At 33.4% G+C, this 16,528-nt stretch overlaps 2 long non-coding RNA genes across 3 annotated transcripts; both read right to left on the bottom strand.

Moving 5' to 3' along the window:
* Nucleotides 1-225: 225 nt before the first annotated feature.
* On the bottom strand, nt 226-3,868 carry LOC110427591 (uncharacterized). Of its 2 annotated transcripts, none has more exons than XR_002446291.1 (3): nt 2,956-3,868; nt 1,005-1,691; nt 226-563 (listed from the first exon to the last, which is right to left on the bottom strand). It is a non-coding gene; the product is annotated as an uncharacterized LOC110427591 (long non-coding RNA). The 2 variants fall into 2 exon arrangements; XR_002446292.1 differs by having other exon boundaries at nt 1,304-1,691.
* A 1,578-nt stretch (nt 3,869-5,446) lies between these two features.
* LOC110427577 (uncharacterized) lies at nt 5,447-6,173 on the bottom strand. Its single transcript, XR_016352083.1, has 2 exons — nt 5,835-6,173; nt 5,447-5,565 (listed from the first exon to the last, which is right to left on the bottom strand). It is a non-coding gene; the product is annotated as an uncharacterized LOC110427577 (long non-coding RNA).
* Nucleotides 6,174-16,528: the final 10,355 nt, after the last annotated feature.

Below are 16,528 nucleotides of genomic sequence, written 5' to 3'. Positions count from 1 at the left end.
CACCTTCTACATTTCACCCAATTGTTGCATTTGTTGGATAGAAGCAAGAAATTGGTTTGATGTACACGCTGATCAAAATTGTGCAGCCAAATGTTCTGTGAATGTCGTGTGTCTACCAGGCTACACAAACTCTTATGCATACGTCAATCGCCATTATTTTGGGTTAGGGACCAAATGCTGTGGTATATGTGAAGCATTGTAAATCTCATTTTGATTAAGGTGATTACCATGTTGTACAACTTTTTCATGTGACATAACATTGTATGGCATTCTTTAATGGTGACATACATTGCTGGAACATTGCTCTGTTCTAGTGGAATTAATGCAACATCCTCATTGTCCTTGATAATTAGGCGTGATAGCTCTCTGGATGTATTGATCAATGCATGTATCTCAATCTCATGAATTTATGAGTTTACCCTAACAACATCTTCAACCAGCTTTATCAAGCCCGTAAATGACAAATCAGTCATAACCCCCTGCATTCGTGACTCACCACCCTTGTAAATACCATCCACCATTGACCACCGTGTCTTAACACAAGTCGTAAAATTGGAACGCCACTGAAATTTTGAAAACAAAAAATTTGTTAGTCATTTTACACATTACATGTCATGTTGTAAAATTTGTCAGTTATGTTATTACACGCCATATTAAAAAAAATGTTACATGCCATGCTCAAAAATGTTACACGTCGTGTTTACAACATGTTACATGCCATGTATTAACACATTTTATTTCATTATATTTTTTACATGCCATGTGCATTAAAGATACATGGTGTGTAACAACTTTGGGCTATGTTTTAATGATTTTGTTAAATGTCATGTTTACTACACCTACGGTATAGGCAAATTTTACCACAAGCCCTGTACCAAAACAAGTAGTTTTTTTGTTTTAATATATTTCTTACAACATACCGTGTAACAACTCTAGGCAATGTTTTAATTTACACAAAAAGTTTTAGAAATTACTGTGTTGCAGCAATAAACCCAATAACATACCTTAATGTCATCTCAACTCTACGGTCTATTTATCGACAACAATATAGCCAAATGTCGAGAGATAGACCATAGCTCGATGACGATGGTGCTCAATAGAGAGTTGACAGAGTTGAAACAGTTTAGAGAGCTAAGGGAGTTGAAGGAGCTGACATAGTTGAGAATTTATTTTCTTTACGGTGAAAGGGAGAGATATCAAGAGATTAATTTACTAAGATGCTTTTAAGGGCATTTTGGTCTATTTATGCTTATTTTTGGGTAAAAACAAATAACTTTATATGGGTGGCTATTTCTGAAATCACCTTATGAGTAGGGTTATTGTAACGACGTTCTCCTCAATCGTTACCTGCATCCAAGTCTCGCGGGAGAACCCACCAAGTCCCGAACAAGCCTTAATTGAAACGTAGTCATTATGCCATCAATCTGTAAAATTACTTTGAACCATATTCCTCTTTGTAATAAGAATTGAATTTAAATCATAATAAGCCATCTTATCCATTATTCACCATAATCGAGAGAATATATTAGAGTCTTGTGCTTTTACATTGACACTATTTACAAATATATCAATCTAAGAATGACTTGAACTCTAGCAGTGGAGCAACTCGGAATAAAGTGCTATGAAATACCATTACCTATGTTGCAGCAAATCTTGAGGTGCTAAGCAATGCACTTGAGCTTATTACTTATCTGCAAAAGGAAGATAAGGGGGTGAGTCTCACAAACTCAGTGATCATCAACTTTGTGAGTAAGGCGTAGATAGAAAACAAGCCAAGGCAGAAGATTTGAATATATAAAATATAAGAACATATAAACCATTTAAAAGCAAATGGAACATTTGTGCCTTACATATAAAACCAAGGATTTTTATGTAAGAAATCATTTAACCATCATTGTCTAAAAATCGGTGTGAGTGAAAGATTTCTATCATCGAAATCATTTAATATCCTTTACTTGAAATTGGACTAACAAAAGCACACACGCTCCCATGAAATCAAATGTTATTAAAGCTTTTACTCGAGCTCATAAATCATCCTATCCCCGAGGTATCAAACACACCGTCATTAATTCATAATCAATAGATAAAGCACTAAAAGCTTTTAATCGAATAGTGGAGCTACGAAAAAACTAGTATTTCTCACCATGCGAAAGAAGTCATGTTTGAAAACCCAAAGAGATATCAGTCTTAAGTTTTTATTGTAAATATCAACCCGTGGACCCGCCTCCACATAATAACAATCCAAGAGTACTGCTCCATTAGATTCCCACATGCGATGGTAGTCTCCACAATGTTGGCCAACATCAGAGAAATCAAGCGGTCGCAACTACGAATATCACTTGTGTCCTAGCCACATATAACAACCCATGGACTTCCCATGTATATCACAAACCATGGCCCCAACCATGTCTAACAACTTGTCAGTGACCTAAGGGTTCTCTAGCTAGAGCTCACTTGTGCATAAGGGTCACACTATCCCGATGTGAAATTCGGCCTACTCTCAAATCTCCCAATTTAGTAAAATCACTTAAAAGCCAAATCAGGTTTTCAAGGGATCATTTCCAATCATTTTCAAAATATCGATCCTGGTAGCGCACTAAAACCCCTTTGTGTAACACTTTGCAATGTAAAACCTTTTGCATGAGGTTTAGATGTCAAATCAGCATGGTGAGTATGAAATTCATTCATGAATGCACATCACACAATCAATAAGGCACATTTTGACATAAATTGTACTAAAAAGCTTGTTTCTCGATTTTCACAATCCTTTACGTATATAACTCATATACGTATAGTCAAAATAATTTTAAACACTTTAGCATCCATAATTACCTAGGATAACTACCAGCTCATGTTGTCCACAAATCACATTTAAAGTAAACCAACACACCAAGTAATCGTTTACCAATATATATAAATAATATGAAAATTTAGAAATCGACACCCCCTACTCACCTTACAATAGCGAGACGCTACGTCGCTATTGATTCAAGTGCGTATCTAGCTAACTCTTCTTGCTGGTCACTCGTTACCTCGTCCGACACGCCACTACGACAAACTTTCCTAACAACAAATTAAACTCAATATGCTTAATGATACACATATATGGGTAGTAGCTTGATTAATGATTCCTTAAGCAAATTTCATATTTTTCATCAACCTCAATCACAAGCATTTTAACATCTCGCAGGCTTAACCTGTTGGACTAGTGCACTAGTCACGGACCCTCAGGTTTAAGTTGTGACAGTTTTCTTCTTTCCTTACAATTCATACACCATCTCAACTTTTAGTGAAGGCCAACATTCCCATATATAATGTCAAACAAAAAATGATAAAAGTACATAAGAAGTCCTCAACTATTTTGTGTAATTTTTTTTAATATAATTGGAGGAGGGGGGATTCGAACCCTACTCTTTAGGTAGGGGATACTGCATCAATCAATGAACTAAATACTCGGGTGCTACTATTTTGTGTAATTTGATCCTCATGACAATATATAGAAAAACTGACATGACAAAATTTTTTTCCAAAATTTTTTTCTATTTGACATATTAGTGCTGCATCAGCATCCTTTGACATGGCAATGGCACATCGGCATAGTTAATGGCCAATTTGGATGGAGCTACTCATAAGGATCCAATTGCACACAATGTTAAAAAAATGACTAAATTAAGCAGTTTTTAGGTCGAGAAATCAAATTGAAGATAATACTATAGCACAAGGATTTTGTGGATAGTTTGAGCATTTTTAATACTATGGTATAACAATATCAAATTGCATATACAATTAAAAACACATAAATAAAAATAATATATAGGAAAACCAAATATGTCCATTTGATGTTATGGTAACTCTTGGATTTTTTCAACTTAAGTAATACCTCATAGATATTTCAAGAGGCTCTTATGATGCACTCAAAACAAAGAAAAAGTAGGGAAACCTAAAACAATGAAAACAATAATGAACCGAAAACTTTAAAACATGCTCACTTTCCTTAATTCATAAATAAACATATGATCAAATCATTAACACATTACCAGCAAGATAATATCTCACTATGCAACGTAGAGGAAATATGTTATCAGACAATCCAAATCACAATAACTCTATGTAAAAACCATGAACAAGGTCCAACAATATCTCAAATACGGAATTGAGATTTCTAATTAAGAACTTATTTGAGACCATTTCTAACAAATTAATTTCTCGAGAGTCTATAAATTATAAATACATATTGTGTAGATCTTAGAACAGTGTGCCTTTAAGCAAACACCAAAGCACAAACTTATAAACTCCTATTGACATTGACATATATGGCATCTTTAAAACAACAACATTTTGAGAGCATTTATTAGTTCTCATAATTTTAAACCAAATGTAGGAGAGGCTCTACTAACTTCACTTCCTTCAGAAGAATAATGTTAACCTTAATAGAACAAAAGAGTTTAAACCTTCACACTATTCTTTCTTACAAGATTTTCAACAGAGTAGTTTTCACATAATATAATAATTACGACAAAAGGAAAGAGCAAAGAAACGTTAAAAGCATATTATCTTTTAGAAAATGCTTTACATAAATAGGAACTACTCTACTATTTATTAACTTAAGCATGGAAATAAAAGATGAGGTAACAATAAAGTAGCACAATCTGACCAACATCCTAATTTATAACATTGAATATCAAATGTTCAAAGCAAAACCAAAATGGCAGGTATCAACAATTGATGAACAAAGTAATCAAAATAAGAACACCAGTGCTGAAACAAAGGCATAAACAATAATCTTAACCAAAGAAACAAGAACTTTATTTATAAGTCTTTTCAATCGATGATGACATGTATCATAACAACACTTGGCAAACATATGAAACTTCAACATTCAGTATCAATAGAGAAAGACTGCCAAAATAAGACAAGAACCCGGATGACCTGTGCGAGTAACTGAGTTTCTACTTACCTCAATTACTTTTCAATACATTTTTAAGTATTATTTATTGATATAACTTCCACAACTAACACATGGAACTGTGATTTTAGGTCTATTAAAGGATAATGTACTGAAAAGTAATTAAGTACTTCCAAATAACCATTCAAGGGTTCCGGATCTTATCAATTGCCTTTGCCTTCACTAGCCAATAAAACAGCAAGCGTCCTGTCAATGTAGTTTCGCATCATAGTATTCAGCAGTGCACCCTGAGTGTTGACTCTTCTGAGTTGTTGACATTTTAGGTGCAGGTCGCTTTCAGCTGGGTCGTGCAGGCTGTCTATGGCTTCTATCAGCTCCGCTTGCACTGCTCGCACCTCTGCTAGCAACCCTGCGAAGAATTTCACTTTCTCCTTCTCCTTCTTCTTTTATCACGGACATGGATAACAAACAAAGTTGAAAACAAAAATAAAATTTACCAGATCAAAATAAGGCGAAGTAGTTGAAAAGTAAATTCACTACCAGATCAAGCTTCCCTTTCCTCAACCCATGGTCCTTCTTCCTTTTAGTAACTTTTGGTTGATCAATTTGCCTCTTTCCATCCATTGTTTTCTGTTGTCTTTCCCCCTTGAAACTCGATCCTGTCATAAGTCAACGTATATATCATTAGAAGCCCCTAAACAGAAAACCTGCAGAAGATTTCAAGCATACTTTTAGTGGTACCATAAAGAAATGCACGTTGATCAAATCCATGGCTTGTTTTCTTGGTGTTGGGAGAATTAGAGAAATCGAAACAGAAAATATCATCAAAGCAGACACAAAACTTTCCATATATGATATATCCAAACCCAAATTTTACATAAAAACAGAAACAAAATTCATATGTTTCTTGCAATAAAAGGAATCGTACCTTAAATTAACAATAAGCAGAAGGAGAATCTGTTATGGTTAGAGATGGTTATACGGAAGACCTTCTGAAGGGAAAATTTATACACACTGATTGAGTCTGAGGCATATCGCGCGAAGCAAAAAAAGGGAAATGACGCTGTTTAACGATCGATGAACCGCCCAAAACTTGCGACAATGAGGCGGTATCGTGAGTTACCTGCAGGCAGTTTCGTGCCTTAATTCTCTTCTTCTCTTAACATTCTTTTTTTATTTTATTTTTGGTAATGACGTAGAACATCTAGCAAACAATATCCGCTGAGTATCAAAAACTAAAACAAAAGCTCAAAAATCATAAAAGGACGTATTCATAATTTTAATATTTTTTTTATTTAGTTAGGAGTCTTATATAAGAATTATAGGTATAATAGAATTTTTTTTATTTAATTTACTTGTACTAAAACTTTAGGATAGTCATGTTCTAATTAGGAATAAAGTATTTATTTTATTTAATTCTCTTGTTAACTATTCTAGTTATACTAGACAACTAGAGGTAGAGTTTTGTTAGGACTTGGGCCTATAATATTATAAATAGGATCTTTAGGTTTAGTTTTTGAATACTACAAAGTTCTTCTCTCAAACTTGAGTTTAAAGTTTCAATATTTGAAAGTTGGTTATTAACCTTAAAGGCATAGTCAAGAGCTAGCCTTTATTTCCATGCTAACTCGCTGTGTCAGTTGATATCAAAGCAGGAAAAACTCATCCAATCTAATGGCAAATGATCCAGTTATGGTAGGTGGTAGTTCTCATGGCAAAGATCTGGGAATTGAGACTTTACAATCTACAATGCAAGATCAAAGGGTGGCATTGAGGGCTTTGGAGCAATGAATGGATCTCAGATTCCAACGTTTAGAACAATGCTTTGAAAAAATTATAGATCGACTTGATGCTCTAGGCGTAGATTGTTGGTCCCAAATAAATGTGCTAAAGGGGGAGTGGATAGCACTTTTTACGTTTTACTAAATTTGACCTCTAATTGGGGGCAAGTTAAACCTCAATGAAGAAAAATTAAATGCAAGATGAAGGAATGATCTAGCAAAGAATGAAATGAAAAATAAAACAGGGAAGACAATACACAAAGATTTATAGTGGTTTGGTCAAGGACCTACATCCACTACCTTGATTGTTCAACTAAGGATTTTCCAAACCAAATCACTATAAATAGTGAAATTTCCAAGCTTTCGCCAAGCTTTTACAATGGCTTTTCACAGGCTCAGCCACAACCTTTAACAATGATTTTTCTCAGGATCAACCAAAACCCAAAACTAACTTTTCTAGGTTGAGTTACAACCTATACACTCAATCAAGCTAACCCAAGCTTTATCAATCCCCTTAGAGTGACTCGCACACTCTAAGTAATCAAGGAGAAAAGAAATAAAGAAGTACCTATAATCACTAACCTGATCTGAATGGTACAAAGTGAAGTGCTTAACTCTATTACAAAGATTAGAGTGAAGTGTAGAAAGTATGTAGAGAGTTTTTGCTAATTTTTGAGCTCTTTTTGATCTTGTAAGCCTTCAAAAATTCTTCATAGATGTTGAGAGTGCTTTTTATACTTGAAAAATTAACTCTGATGGTTGTTAGATAGATTCTGACCGTTAAAAATAGTTTGGAGACAATTTTAGCTGTTAATTTATCTTTTAGCATTCAATTCAAATTTTCATACAAAATGCTCTTAGTCAACAAATATTGCTACTTAGTCGATTAAGTCGTCTTTGTCTCTGAACCCAGTTTTTGGCAGTAGGCTCTTAGTCGACTCACAAAACTTTTTAGTCGATTAAGTCATTTTTGTCTCTGAACTCAGTTTCTGGCAGTAAACTCTTAGTCAACTAACACTATCTCTTAGTCGACTAAGTGTTCTCTATTTCACAGTTTACTTGAACCCGCCAACTTCTCTTTTAAGTTTTATCCAGCCAACTCCCTTGATTATCCAACTAAGAGGCTTTTTGTTTCATTGCTCAATTGTAGCTCCTTATTTTTATAAGTTTTGATATTTACTTTTGAATGATTAACTAATTATTTAATATACATTTTTGTCCTACACACTCAAGTAGAAAAGTCAGACATAAATGAATTAGAATGTTTTATTATCATCAAAAACTAATGAAGCCAACATAGATACTAACAGAAACCGGAATGACGAGAGGCCACGTACCGGAGATGATGAAGCTTTCGGACAACCTGTTAGTAGACCTGTTCCAACAAACAGGCGTAGACAATAAGTCTACATGAAAGATTCAGAAGAGGAAGATGATTATGTTGTAGAAAGATATGCTAGATATAGAAGGAATAGTTATAGTGATAGAGATACTCGTGATTTCAAATTAAAGGTAGATATTCCTTGCTTTAATGGGAGTTTGAATATTGAAAATTTTTTAGATTGGATTGCAGAAACTAAAAGATTTTTCGAATATATGAAAATTCCAAAAGGAAAAAAAGTAAGACCTATCGCTTGTAGATTGAAAAGTGGGGCTTCTGCATGGTAGCTAAGATTACAGTCTATAAGGAATGGTGAGGAGAAAGCACCAATTAGAACTTGGAATAGAATGAAGTAGTTGTTATAGAAAGATTTTCTTCCTCCTGATTATCAGCAGATTTTATTCTAATAATACCAAAGGTGCCATCAAGGTCAAAAAACTATACTTGAATATACTGTAGTATTTATGAGACTAGCAAAATGACCTAAGGGAGACTGAAGGGCAACAGGTTGTCAAGTATCTAGAAGGGTTGAAGCCAGTTATCAAAGAAAAGATAGGGGTACAAGTATTACGAAATTTATTGAAAGCACGAAATATTACCTTAAAGGCTGAATTAATATTGCAAAAAAAGAACAAACTTGATTATTCTTGCAAAAGTTACAATGGGGATAACTATAGAGCATCCAACGACAAAAATAATCCAGTTCATGATAGTTTCGCATGCAATGACTAGTACAAGGAAGAGAAGGCAGCTAGAAAATAGAAAGTGACAAATGCAAAGAAGGGCACAAAGTTGCAAATCCTTACGCTAAATCAAATCCAGGGAAGTGTTTCAAATGTAATCAACTTGGTCATTGATCTAGTGACTATCCTCTCAAGAAAGCAGTCTATGTGGTGGAACGAGAAGAAGATGATGATGAGATTTGTTATGGTCCATATGGGAATAATGACGTGTATGAGGATGATGATGATGGCTAGAACTATGTGGTTAGAATCATGATGTTGTCTCCAAAACAAGAGGATAATATACAACGACATCAATTATTTCGACCCAAGTGCACCATCACTAAAAGTTTATTTGACATGATTATTGATAGTGGTAATTGTAAAAATATTATTGGTAAGGATGCTGTGAAAAGTTTGGGATGTAAAGTAGAGAAACACCCTAATCCATGCACTATTGGCTAGATTAAGATAGTAGAAAAGATTCACAGAATGATGTAAGGTGCCTTTTTCTATTGGTAAATATAGGGATGAGGTATATTTTGATATTATGGATAAGGATGCTTGTCACCTATTATTTGGTAGACCTTGGCAGTTTGATGATATATCGCAACATGATGGAAGAGAAAACACCTATAAATTGGAAAAAAGATGGCATAAAGTTTACTTTACTGCCAATGAAAGGAAGTGCCAAAACCAAAGCTTCTAAAGCGGAGAGGCGTACTTTCTTTACCCTTACTTATTTGGAGAATGAGATAAAGACTACTTTTAAAAAGTCAAAAGAGGTGCACGCTCTGATTATGAAACGGGTGTTGTCAATTGAAAAGGATCATAAAATATTAAAGCATCCAGAAGCAGTCAAACTATTACTAGCAGAATTCAGTGAGGTAATGCTAAAAGATTTACCTGATGGTTTACCACCAATAAGAGATATTCAACACCAAATTAACTTGATGGTTCTAGTTTCCTAAACTTGCCTCATTACAAGATGAGCCCAAAGGAGAATGAGATTTTTAAGGAGAAAGTGGAGGAATTATTACGTAAAGGATATATCTAAGAGAGTATGAGTCCATGTGCAGTTCCTGCCTTATTAACCCCCAAAAAAGATAAGAATTGGAGGATGTGTGTGGATAGCTAAGCCATCAATAAAATTACTATTGGATACAAGTTCCCAATTCCTAGGCTAGATGTCATACTTGATAGGTTGCAAGGGGCTAAGGTGTTCACAAAAATTGATCTTCGTAGTGGATACAATCATATTCAAATTAAACTTAGGGATGAGTGGAAAACAACTTTTAAGACAAAGGAAAGGTTATATGAGTGGCTCGTGATGCCATTCAGGTTGACCAACATGCCTAGTACCTTTATGCCATTGATGAATCAAGTACAGAAACCTTTTATTGGAAAGTTCGTGGTGGTTTATTTTGATGATATCCTGATTTATAGTAGATTAAAAGAGGAGCACCATTTGCACTTGTGTGAAGTGTTAATGGTTTTACAGAAAAATAAGTTGTATGTGAATATGAAGAAGTGTAGCTTTATCACAAATAAGTTATTATTCCTAGGTTATGTCGTTAGTGTAGATGGAATTCAAGTGGATGAAGAGAAAATTCAAGCTATTAGAGAATGGCTTATCACAAAAACAATAACAAAAGTCAAAAGTTTTCATAGGTTGGCAACATGTTATAGGCGTTTTATCAGAAATTTCAGTAATATTGCAACACCTATTACAGAATGTCTAAAGAAAGGGAAGTTCTAGTGGGGAGAAGAAGTTGCAACCAATTTTGTTGTGCTAAAGGAAAGGTTACGTATTGCTTTTGTTTTAACATTACTAGATTTTGATACATTATTTAAAGTTGAATGTGATGCTAATGGTGTGGGAATAGTTGCTGTTCTTTCACAAAAGGAAAAACTAATAACTTATTTCAATGGAAAGCTCGGTGATGCAAGGCACAAGTGGACCACATATGACAAAGAATTTTATTATATTGTGTGTGCTTTGAAGAATTAGAAACATTACTTGGTTGGGCGAGAATTTGTTTTGTACTCAAATCATGAGGCATTAAAGTACTTTAATAGTTAGAAATAGATAAGTAAAGACATATATGCTAGGTGGTTTCAGTTTTTGCAGAAGTTTTCGTTCAAGTTAAAGTACAAGGTTGGAGTACAGAATAAAGTAGCAAATGCATTGAGTAGACTTGTAGATCTACTAGTGATAATGAGACAAGAAGTTGTGGGTTTTGATACAATCAAGGATTATATCATATAGATGAGGATTTTCATGATACATGGGAAAAGTGTATCACAAATCAACCTATTGGGGTTTTTACGTTCATGATAGTTTCTTAATGCGAGGCAACCAGCTTTGCACTCATAGATCTTCATTGAGAGAAAAGTTTATTAGAGACTTGTATAGTGGAGGTCTTGTTGGTCATTTAGGTTGTGATAAAATGATTATTGTTGTTGGAAAAGATATTACTGGCCACGTCTAAGAAGGGAATTGACAAGATTTGTGCAGTGATGTTACATATGCCAAACCGAAAAGGAATAGTCCCAAAATACTGGTTTGTATATGCTTTTACATGTTCCAAAAAATATTTAGGAGGATTTATCTATGGATTTTGTGCTTGGTTTGCCTCGAACGCAAAAGGGCATGGATTCTGTTTTTGTTATTGTGGATAGGTTTTCTAAAATGGCCCACTTTATCCCTTACAAGAAGACTTCAAATACAAGTGGAATAGCCAAATTATTTTTCAAGGAGGTTGTTCGTCTACATGGTGTGCCGAAAACCATCACTTTAAATTGAGATAGCAAGTTTCTTGGTCATTTTTGGAGGACTTTATGGAAGATGTTTGATTCATCCTTGAATTCTAGTAGCACAGCTCATCCACAAACCGATAGCCAAACTGAATCAGTGAACAAAACCCTTGGCAATCTAATTCACAGTACTTGTGGTGATAAACTGAAGCAATGGGACTTCACATTGGCACAAGTAGAGTTTGCCACAAGAAAATATCCATTTTCTATTGTGTACACAAAGTCACCACAACATGCTCTTGACTTAGTTGAGTTGCCTAAAGTTCCTGGATTTAATGTAACTTTTGAAAATATGGCTAATCAGCTACAAGATGTTCAAGAAGAGGTGAAATAGAAATTAGAGCAAGCTAATACCAAGAACAAGAAAGCTGCAGATCTACGCTGCAGAAAGTAGATTTTTGAAGTGAGAGATCAGGTGATGGTGTTTTTATGAAAAGAAAGGTTTCCAATAGGGACTTATAGTAAGTTATAGCCTAAGAAGTACAAACCATACCAGATTTTGAAGAAGATCAATGACAATGCATATGTTGTGGATCCACCAGACACAATGGGAATTTCCAAAACATTTAACCTGGTGGATATTTACCCATTTCATTTATTAAATGAACCTTTGTATCGAGATATACAAGTTAACTTAAGGCCGAGTTTTTCTCAAGAGGAAGGGACTAACGTAGAACGTCTAGCAAACAATATCTTAGAGCAGGCCCAGTGTTAAAAACCAAAACAAAAGCCCAAAAGTTATAAATTGGCATATTCATAATTTTAATATTTTTCTTATTTAGTTAGGAGTCTTACATAGGAATTATAGGTATAATAAAATTTTTTTTATTTAATTCACTTCTATTAGGACTTTAGGATAGTCATGTTCTAATTAGAAATAAAACATTTATTTTATTTAAGTATCTTGTTAACTATTTTAGTTGTATTAGACAACTAGAAGTAGAGTTTTGTTAAAACTTTGGCTTATAATATTATAAATAAGACCCTTAGGCTTAGTTTTTGAATTATCAAATAATAATACTAAGTTGTTCTCTCAAACTTAAGTTTAAAGTTTCAATGTTTAAAATTTGGTTATTAACCTTAAAAGCATAGTCAGGAGCTAGCTTTTATTTCCATGCTAACTCACTATGTCAGGCAAGAACAAGTTTGGTAATTTCACTAATGCATATAGGAAATTAAAGTTTGTTTTAGAGATTGCTAATTTCTTATTATATAAGCCAATGAGAATTTTGGGTATTTTTATTCTTTTATTACATTAAATCAAATTATTAATAACCTTATCTGTAAGGATTGTTTATTTATTTGAGTTTGCTATGCTAACACATAATAATTATTTAATTTTTTTTCATAATACTTAAACAAAATTTTTATATTATTTAAAAATATTTAAATAAATTTTTGAGTCATATAAATTTTTTAATGATTAACAGTAATGATTGATTATTTGTTATTATTCAAACCGTCACTTATTATTTTGTACCATATGGTACTGACGTGATATACTGACTTATCATAGTTGATGATAATGTGATATATACTATACGTTAGTACCATGTAAATATAAAAATAACAAATGATATTTTAATTAATGACAATTACTTAATCATTAGTAATAAAAGCTTATTTGGTACAAAATAGAAGTACAAAAGCACTTAATTGAGCACTATAAAAGAATAAAAACTTATTTAAATTTTTTGAATAATTCATGAACTTTTTAAAACATATTATGTCTTTTGTTTTAGGTATGTTCTACTTATTTTTCAATGATTATTTGATAATGGTTTTAATTTTTACTTGTGTCTTTAATTATCTAATTCAATTAATTGTCAATAGGACATAAATAAGACTCACAAGCCTAGTTAATAATTTCAAACGAAGTGTTGAAGAAATTATCCTTTTTTGATGAAAGATTATATTCAACTTTGACACTACCATAAGCTAGTGTAGGTCTCTATTTTATCAAAGAATGATTTGTTAAATGTTCATTTTGTTAAATTCTTCCCCCATTTTCATAGGCAGACCTACATTGAAAGGAATTAGAATTTCATATAATTAATAATATTAATGAATCCATTAAATTTTTTATAATTTTATAAAAAATAACTTCAAATCAAAACAAATTTATTAAAAAGTAATTTATACTAACATTTAAATGTCGAGAGGACCATTTCCAAGATCCCTAACCATACAATTCAATTAATGAAGAGTGAGATGGTATAAAAAGGAATACTGTAGTTAGAGAGAGAGAGATATATATATATATATATATTTTTTTTTGTATTTTTATTTTTATTATATTTTGAAAAAAACATCCCTCCTTTATATACTTAACATTCTCTTCTTCCTAGAGTAAGAAAGACTTCGAAATTAATTTATTATATCTTTCATAAATTTGGTGAGAATAAAACATTAAATCAAAAAATTATTTTTTAAAATAGAATTTGAACTAAGTTTAACAAGTGCCTATAGATAGGCACAAGTTAACTCACTTATTAAATCAATAGCAAATTCATGATAGATTAAAAAACAAATAAAAAATCACATATTTCACTTTTGTCCTATATTCTCTTCCCTACTGTAGACATTTAACACTATTTTAGTAGATTTTTTTATTAAATATAATATTTTGAGAAAGAAATTCAAACTTAACTATTTAATTATTGAAATAAATGCATTTGTGATTGAGTCTAAAGTATTATAAGACTTTTTGTAAAATTTTCACTTCTCATTTCTCTTTCCCTTTTCTTTTTACGGCTCAAAATAGTTCTTATTGTTCTTCAAAGAAAAGGAGAAGAGTACAGCCGAAGCATTTGCCCTGCTTTCTGCAGAAACAGAGGAACCCTTTCCCATCCATTTACCAAAACTTCCCACAAATGAGATCAATCCCAAAGGCGAAGTTTCCAGATATCAATGGACATTGCTGTCCCCTTGTTCAAGATGATCATCACAGTCACATGTCCAGTTCATGCCGAATAGTATGATCTATCCTTGGAATTAATGTTCATCACTTAAAAACGCCATAAGTGGATTCCAGAGAGGAACGGACTATGAACTCACAGTACTAATCTTCATGCCGAATAGAAGACAATACGTATAAACAATAAAAATAGTGAAAGGAAAAAAGAACCAAGAATTTGATCAACAATATTATATAGATTCTTACAGTAAAACGTTTTTCTGTTTGGAATTTGCAGCACACGAGAGAGAGATTCGTTCATGTTTGCATGAAAGGAAAGTGAACCGAAAGTTCCGAAGACAGAAACTTTAAAGCAAAAGGGAGGCAGTTTCTGGCAAATCCTTGGACAGGATTTTCTTGCTTAATTTCGTTTCTAATGAATCTTCCTTCAGTTCTTGTTCCAGTATCAATACCATTTAATGACAAGAAGAAAAAGGATAAGGACGAAGTGAAAGGTTGGAGAGCAGTGCAAGCAGAGCTGACAGCAGAAATGAACCACATGAAACGCAAACGCGTATCTCGGAGACCTTAAAACCCAAATCACTGGACCGAAACCTTTGATTCAAGCTGAATACAATGACCATCTTCCTGGTAAAGTCATATTTACAGTTTAAGGTCTCCAGGATATTGGTTCAAGCTCCGTGAGGTTCATTATGCTTTCAGTTCTTTGCTTGCACTGATCCGAATCGTTGCACTTCTTCCTGATCCTTTTTCCCACCATCTTTCAATAGGCATTCACATAGCAAAAAGGGTTGAGAGCAAAGCAAAGCGAAAAGAAAAAGAATGGAAGCAAGAAATCGCTAAAGATTTGCCAAGAAAATAAAACCGCCTCAGTCTTGTTGTGGGGAACTTTCGGTTCAAATTCCTTGCTTGCAGCCATGAATCATATGAACAGAAACACCAGTCGGCGTGGGACAAGAGTGCAAGTTTTCATCTCTTCAATTTATAAAGGAGTCTGAAAACCATTGTTTTAAGAGCAAGTTGTATTTGATGCATAGGTTGTTTACAATCCAAGTTACTGTTGTATCTGTCCAATCGAGGGTCACGAGTGGGACGCAATCTAACAATATCAACCAATGACTAATCAACACGGAAAACAATGGATATGTCGACAAAGCCGACAGAGATGAGACGTTTGGGTCCATTCAAGCAAAGAGCAACTCGTTAGGCTGTCGTGCGTGTTTGGATGATTATGACAACTGGGTTTCCTTGAGCCGTTCGAGAGGAAAAAGAGATTCCGATCGAACTTCAAAAAAACTTTGTCTTCTATGAGTAATTTTACGTTTTGGTATATAATTTGGGTAATAAAAACAATACTTACCCATCTTATAAGTTCAAATTACAATGCCATACTACATCAATAACTTCAATAATCTTTCTTTCAGCAAATAATCCACGAATAAAAAATTATAGAATGGGAAAATAAAATTAAACTTGTTAATTTAAGTAAGTGTGTACTCTCAAGGAAACGAATATTTTGACTTTGACGCACATTAACTTGCATTATTGAGTCCATTTTCATGTGTAGCTTTCGACAGTGGGATCCACTGGATGGGCATAAACTTTTCCGTATCCGTTAAAGATTTGAAAGTATCTTTCTTTGTGCCAACGCATCTGTCTCGTTCCTGGCACCGTCTATTTTGAATATGATTTCTTTTGGCATTGTTTGACTGTCATGTGTGGATGTGCGCTTTTGTTGGTTGTCATGCGAGAATGTGCCAACAATCGTTCGACGCCTTGCGGCACTGCAACTGCAATAATATTCATTAACAAATTTAATGCTACCGTACCTTTAACGTCAGCCAGCACTTGCAATAATTTTCAAAGAGACGTGATGTTTGCTTTTGTTTAGAAGAAATGTCTGGACAACTTAGCTATTAAGATTACTTCTATTGTTGGGGATTCAAATTATGTTAAAAGGCAGATTATATGTAGTGAAATATTAAAATTTTGATTCTCTAAGTT

The sequence above is a fragment of the Theobroma umbraticum genome, unplaced genomic scaffold (assembly GCF_002168275.2).
Source record: "Theobroma umbraticum cultivar Fairchild unplaced genomic scaffold, ASM216827v3 scaffold_106.0, whole genome shotgun sequence".
NCBI classification, from domain to species: Eukaryota; Viridiplantae; Streptophyta; class Magnoliopsida; order Malvales; family Malvaceae; genus Theobroma; species Theobroma umbraticum.
Note: the sequence above shows the minus strand (reverse complement) of the source record. Positions and strands in the feature narration are given on the sequence as shown.